At 38.2% G+C, this 6,535-nt stretch overlaps 1 long non-coding RNA gene across 1 annotated transcript; it reads right to left on the minus strand.

The window, feature by feature from the left end:
• Positions 1-295: 295 nt before the first annotated feature.
• On the minus strand, positions 296-5,143 carry LOC127805762 (uncharacterized). The gene is made up of 2 exons (XR_008024182.1): positions 4,618-5,143; positions 296-600 (listed from the first exon to the last, which is right to left on the minus strand). It is a non-coding gene; the product is annotated as an uncharacterized LOC127805762 (long non-coding RNA).
• Between the last annotated feature and the right edge of the window lie 1,392 nt (positions 5,144-6,535).

Consider the following 6,535-nt stretch of genomic DNA (forward strand, 5'->3'; position numbering starts at 1 on the left):
TGTAATTGTGAAATCCCTTTAGTTGAAAGGAAAATTTTATCAAATAGATAAGACCATTTTATTGGATAGCTCAAAATATTGGGCAATTAAATATGGATGTAACTGAAACGAAAATTTTACGATCAATAGATGCCCATACAAGAAAAAGGACAAATTTAGATATATAAGATTATACATCATAAGGTTGATGTGTCACCTATTATATTAAACTGCGTGTGATAGATATATCCAATTTATAACAAATCCAAACCAAGCCAAGGAATAAACATACATAGCACAAGACCACAAATCAGAAGATTCCAATTATGCCCTGTAGCTGTATTTAAATGTGAGGTATTCAACTACTAGGATTACATGTTGGTATTCATCAGACAAGCAGCAGCTACCTCAAAGAATAAAATATTCAAGGATTCAGAGACATTCAACATCCATTACAATATATAAGGTATCTGAACGAATATTTGCAACACCTTCAGAAAAGAAAAGAGGGAGAAAAGGATAGCATTCATGTCCAATACTATAGTATAGAAACAATCCTTTTCCCCTTGTCCCCCTGAAGAACCTTGATCCGTAGCCACAGAGCCACCTGCAGAAGATGGACTTCCGTCCCACAAAACAAGGAGAAAGAAAATCCACATATCATCCAACCATCAACTCAAAAATAAAATTTAAAAAATCTTCTTTTATCATTTAAAAGGGCTGCTTAATAACTTATATATATGAATTTGTTGCCTCAGGTTTTATCAATTACATGAATGTCAGAAGTTGCACCACATGCAAAAAAAACAGTTAACTCTATCAAGCAAAAAGAGAATAAAAACAGTTAATTCCTTGTCTTGTTTTCTTTTCTTTTCTTTTCCTCACAAGTAAACAAATATATAGAACAACTGCCTTAAGGGGAAACCCCCCCACCCCCCTCAAAAAAAAAAAACCCACACACACAAAAAGGGTAGGAAACCTCAGGTTCCCAATATATACAAAGCAGGATTAAAAAAAACTGTACATCAGAATACGTGCAACAAGGAGCATCCTTTCCTCCCTCAACCAAAAGCAAAGAGTAGAGATCATGACAAATTAAACAGAAAATGAAACTCTAAAGAGCACATCTATTTCTTTTACAACAAAACAAATACACCGTGGCACACAAAAATATGAGAGTCAACTATCCTAATCCCAGGCCAGTGATTTTTATTTGTCAGATATATAAAATTTTAGCATACATCACCCAGTACAATGACAATGAAGAAATGAAAAGAACAGAATACAGAACAGAAGTGTTTTTTTTAGCCCTTTTAAGCACAATAATCTCTGAAGATGAATTCTTATGTTCGAACTCTCATAACCACGTCTTCAACACCCATATTCGTTCTCAATCCCTAAACTGACCTTCCTCGCCTTCGCCTTCCCTTTTCCATTCCCACCTAAAGTTCACCGTCCGTCCTACCCCTCCAGAAGCTCTCCCTCGCATCATAATCAACCACATCATCCCTGCCCCTAAACTGCTCTGATACCGTGAAGAATTTGGAGAATAATGAATTTTTCTACATTCCTTTGATTGAGAACTACAATTATATAGAAGTAGGAACTTGCAAATACAACTTAGGAAACTACTAAATACACTTTAGGAAATTACTAAATACAAATTAGGAAACTATACAGATTAGGAGACTGCCAACAAAGATTCATTAATTTCATATGATCAGAAAATCAGGGTTGCTGAATTAGGAAACAAATAAGAAGGTTGGGATTCTACAACATGCATTTATCAATTTTAAATTTCTAAGTTCAGTTCCCCTTTTACTGCTTATAAATTATGGTTGCTGATCCAGCTCTCCCCAGATTCATTTTACTCAATAACACCCCCCCCCCTCTCTCTCTCTCCTCTTTGGCCATGGAGATTGAATAAAAAACCCAAGAGAAAACCGGGTTGATCAACTAGGTGGGTGGGTTGATCAAGGGCAAGGTGTTAGAGGTAGCCAAGGAGGCAAAGAAGATTGGCCAAGATGACCCGAGGAGAATTATTCACTCTCTCAAAGTAGGATTGGTTTCACATTTGTGTCCTTCTTTTACTACTTGAGGCCATTGTATGATGCTTTCAGGAAATCTGGCATATCGGTTGTCCTGACCGTGGTGGTTGTTTTTGAGTTCACAGTTGGTAAAGAATCATATATATCCGAAATTAATATTTATGGTTTAGAGTCCAACCCCCCCCCCCCTTTTTCTTTCTTTTTAATGTCATTGATGAATCCTTCTCTTTGTCTCTTCCAAGGGCCACCCTCTCCAAGAGCATGAACAGAGGCTTTGCAACATTACTTGCCCGTGCTCTAGGCATTGGAGCCCAACAATTAGCTTGCCTCCTTGGACACAGAGGACATCCCAATGTTCTTGGGCTCTTTGTCTTCCTTCTAGTTACCCACAAAAACGTTTGATTATTGCTCTTCGATTCCTTATATCAAGGCGAGGTATGACTATGGTGTCTTGATATTCACTTTGGTAGCGATTTCGGGTTATCAGGCCAACGAGATCTTAGTGCTTGCCCACCAATGATTGTCAACCATTCTGGTCGGTGGTGCAATATGCATAATCATATCCATGTTCCTTGGCCCTGTTTGGGCTGGCAAAGAGCTCCACAATCTGGTAGCTGCCAACTTTGAGAAGCTTGGAAGCTTCCTAGAAGGTAATTGAACTTCCAGTTTGCATTGCACAACACACAAAAATAAAGAATTTAGCAACTTGCTTTGCTTTTTGTCGGCTATACCACTTCTACATATATATGAGCGCCAAAAGGCAAAAGTTAATTGCTAATTGACGAAATAATCTATGTATACATTTCCAAGATTTGGAAACGAATGCCTTAAAGATTCTGGGGATATTGGAGATAGCGGTATTGTTGCTGCAATGGAAGAAAAGCCATTTCTGCAAGTTTATAAAGGTGAGAACAACTTATAAAACAAATGAAAACGAAATACACCTTCTTTTTCATTTGTTTTATAAGGTGTTCTCACCTTTATAAACTTGCAGAAATGGCTTTTCTTCCCTGTCAGCAACAATACCGCTATCTCCAATATCTCCAGAATCTTTAAGGCATTCATTTCCAAATCTTGGAAATGTATATATAGATTCTTTCGTCAATTAGCAATTAACTTTTGCCTTTTGGTGCTCATACATATGTGGAAGTGGTACAGCTAACAAAAAGCAAAGCAAGTGGCTAAATTCTTTCTTTTTGTGTGTCGTGCAATGCAAACTGGAAGTTCAATTACCTTCTAGGAAGCTTCCAAGCTTCTCTAAGTTGGCAACAACTAGATTGTGGAGCACTTCGCCAGCCCAAACGGGGTCAAGGAATATGGATATGATTAAGCATATTGCACCGCTGACCAAAATGGTTGACAATTATTGGTGGGCAAGCACTAAGATCTCGTCGGCCTGATAACCCAAAACCGCCACCAAAGTGAATGTCATGATGAATATCAGGACTCCATAGTCATTCCTTGCCTTGATATAAGTAATCGAAGAGCAATAATCAAGCATTTTTGTGGGTACCTAGAAGGAAGACAAAGAGCCCAAGAACAATGGGTAGTCCTTTGTGTCCAAGGAGGCAAGCTAATTGTTGGGCTCCAACACCTAGAGCACGAGCAAGTAATGTTGCAAAGCCTCTGTTCATGCTCTTGGAGAGGGTGGCCCTTGGAAGAGACAAAGGATTCATCAATGACATTAAAAAGGGAAAGAAAAAAAAAAAAGAAGGGGGAGCCCATAAATATTAATTCCAGGTATATATGATTAACACAAAAACAGCCACCACAATCAGGACAGCCGACATGCCAGATTTCCCCAAAGCATCATACAATGGCCTCAAGTAGTAAAAGGAGGACACAAATGTGAGAGCCAATCCTACTTTGAGAGAGTGAATAATTCTCCTCGGGTCATCTTGGCCAGTCTTCTTTGCCTCCTTGGCTACCTCTAACACCTTGCCCTTGATCAACCCACTCACCCAGTTGATCAACCCAGTTTTCTCTTGGGTTTTTTATTCAATCTCCATGGCCAAAGAGCAGAGACAAAGAATCTGGGGAGAGCTGGATCAGCAGCCAAAATTTATAAGCAGTAAAAGGGGAACTGAACCTAGAAATTTAATATTGATAAGTGCATGTTGTTGAGTCCCAACTTTCTTATTTGTTTCCTAATTCAGCAACCCTGATTTTCTGATCATATAAAATTAATGAATCTTTTTTGGCAGTCTCCTAATCTGTATAGTTTCCTAAGCTGTATTTGGAAGTTCCTACTTCTATATAATTGTAATTCTCAATCAAAGGAATGTAGAGAAAATCATTATTCTCCAAGCGGTTTAGGGACAGGGACGAAGGGGTAGGAAAGTGAACTTTAGGTGGGAATGGAAAGGGGAAGACGAAGGCGAGGAAGGTCAGTTTAGGGATTGGGAGAGCCAATCCGGATGTTGAAGACGCGGTTGCGGGAGTTCGAACAGAAGAATTCATCTTCAGAGATTTTCGAGAATTTCAAGAATAGTGAGATTTCAAGAACAGAAGAATTCATCTTAATAAAGGTAGTTTTTATTTTTAAAACTACCCAATTAAGGGGAGGAAGATGGCCACTGAGAGCCGCAACCTGCATGCAAGATTCATCAAGATTGACTAGAGTTGATGCAATTGCAACGAGAGGGCCCAAGGGACCAACAGGAGAGTCGAGCAATATTGAATGGCAGCTACATGATCCTGGCCTCTCTTTCGGGGATCAATGACAGGGTTAGTTGCCAGGAGATGGGCGTTGTCTTGGATCACAGGGTCACGACGGAGGACGGAACAAGCAAAGCCAAATCCACACCCAGCCATAACCAACAGATGGAACCCAAGATTAAGCCACAGCCGCCGCAACAACAACAACAACAAAAAACACCCATTATACAATATATAGCGGAGGAGATCAAAGAAGGGGAAAACTGACCGTGGAAGAGAGAACGAAGAAGTATAAATATGAGAAATAGAGAACCCATCGGAGCAGGGGAGACGAGGGATGAGAGAGTCCTAGAGAACTCACTGGCCGACGGCGAGCAAGATCGGACTCCGGCAGCATCAATGAGAGTGGAGCCCAAGGCCGCGAAAATCATATTAATTTTTTGGGCCACCATGGACTCTTTACACTATCACCATATACTAATATATATTTATTTACATCTACTTATGTATATATATATATATATATTTATAAGATAATACTGTTTGTACAAAAAGAGAGTTACGGAACCTTTTACAAATGGATGAAATGATCCATTTACCCTTATAATAAATAACCCAAATTCTCTTTCCTCTGTCTCTCTCTCGCTTCACTCAAAACTCTCTTTTTCCTCTGTCTTTCTCTCGCCCACCTCGTCATTGTCCTTGTCGCTTGCTAATCGTCGCCACCTATTGAATCCTCGGTTAGTTTGCATGGTCACCGATTGCTGGAGGATGCAGCGGTGAGAAAGTGATGCGAAAAAGACCAATGACAAGACGACAGAAGTGAGGCGACGAGAAGTGGTGAGGTTACAGCAACGAGACAATAAGGTTGCAGCGGCGAGAGAAGGCAAGGCAACGACGAGAGCAAGAGGCTATAAGGCAGTAAAGGCGGCAACGGTGAGGCGATGAGATTGCAGTGGCGGTGGCAAAGGCGAGGCATGCAGAGAAAGAGAACGGGTGAAAAAAATCGCGATATATCGTGATAAATTGCGCCTGTAAAGGGTTCTATGAACCCTCTTCTGTACGACTAGCGCGATCCATATTTATATTAGATGGTTTATACATTTACTAGTTTTATTAAATGATAAATGAAAAAATAATCATAATATGAGAATAGTTAAGTGTCTCAAAAGACAGGACACAATATTTTTTTTGCCTCTTTGATAAAATAAACCTCTTAAAGGAAGGTTAAAAACTAAGATCTATTTTGAATGGGAAAGGTAAGGGCAAATTTGATTGTAACTAACTCATAAATTTTTCTAAGTTTGGTTTGTTATTAAATCCATTGATATCTCCCAAATTCTGATGTCCCTAAACTTAACAGTTCTCTTGAAAGTATAATTTCAAATAAAAATATTATTTAGATACTTAATTTTAATATTTGAAGTGACATTATTCTTTTGTATTGTATAATGTGTTTTATATTAAATATATTAATACAAAATATCCCTACAAATATCAAATTTAGTTTTAAATCAACTTGATGGTGCCAAGTTGACTTCTAATTATGATCTAAAACTAGACACTGGGTTTAGAATTGGAATATATATATATATATATATATTTTGGGTTAATTCAAAGTCCACCTTCAACTATACCTTTATGCCACTTGATTACCTAAACTAATAAATAATACACTTACACCAACTGTAGAATCCAATGGATAATTTGGTATAAACCATTAATGGAGAATTTGAAATTTAAAACTTACCTCTTACAACACATCTAGCATGAAAGATAATCCTCCTGTTTATAATCAATTTCAAATTTAGATGTAGTAATAATCCATAATTTAGGTAAATCATTAAATT

Source organism: Diospyros lotus, chromosome 7 (genome assembly GCF_014633365.1).
Source record: "Diospyros lotus cultivar Yz01 chromosome 7, ASM1463336v1, whole genome shotgun sequence".
NCBI classification, from domain to species: Eukaryota; Viridiplantae; Streptophyta; class Magnoliopsida; order Ericales; family Ebenaceae; genus Diospyros; species Diospyros lotus.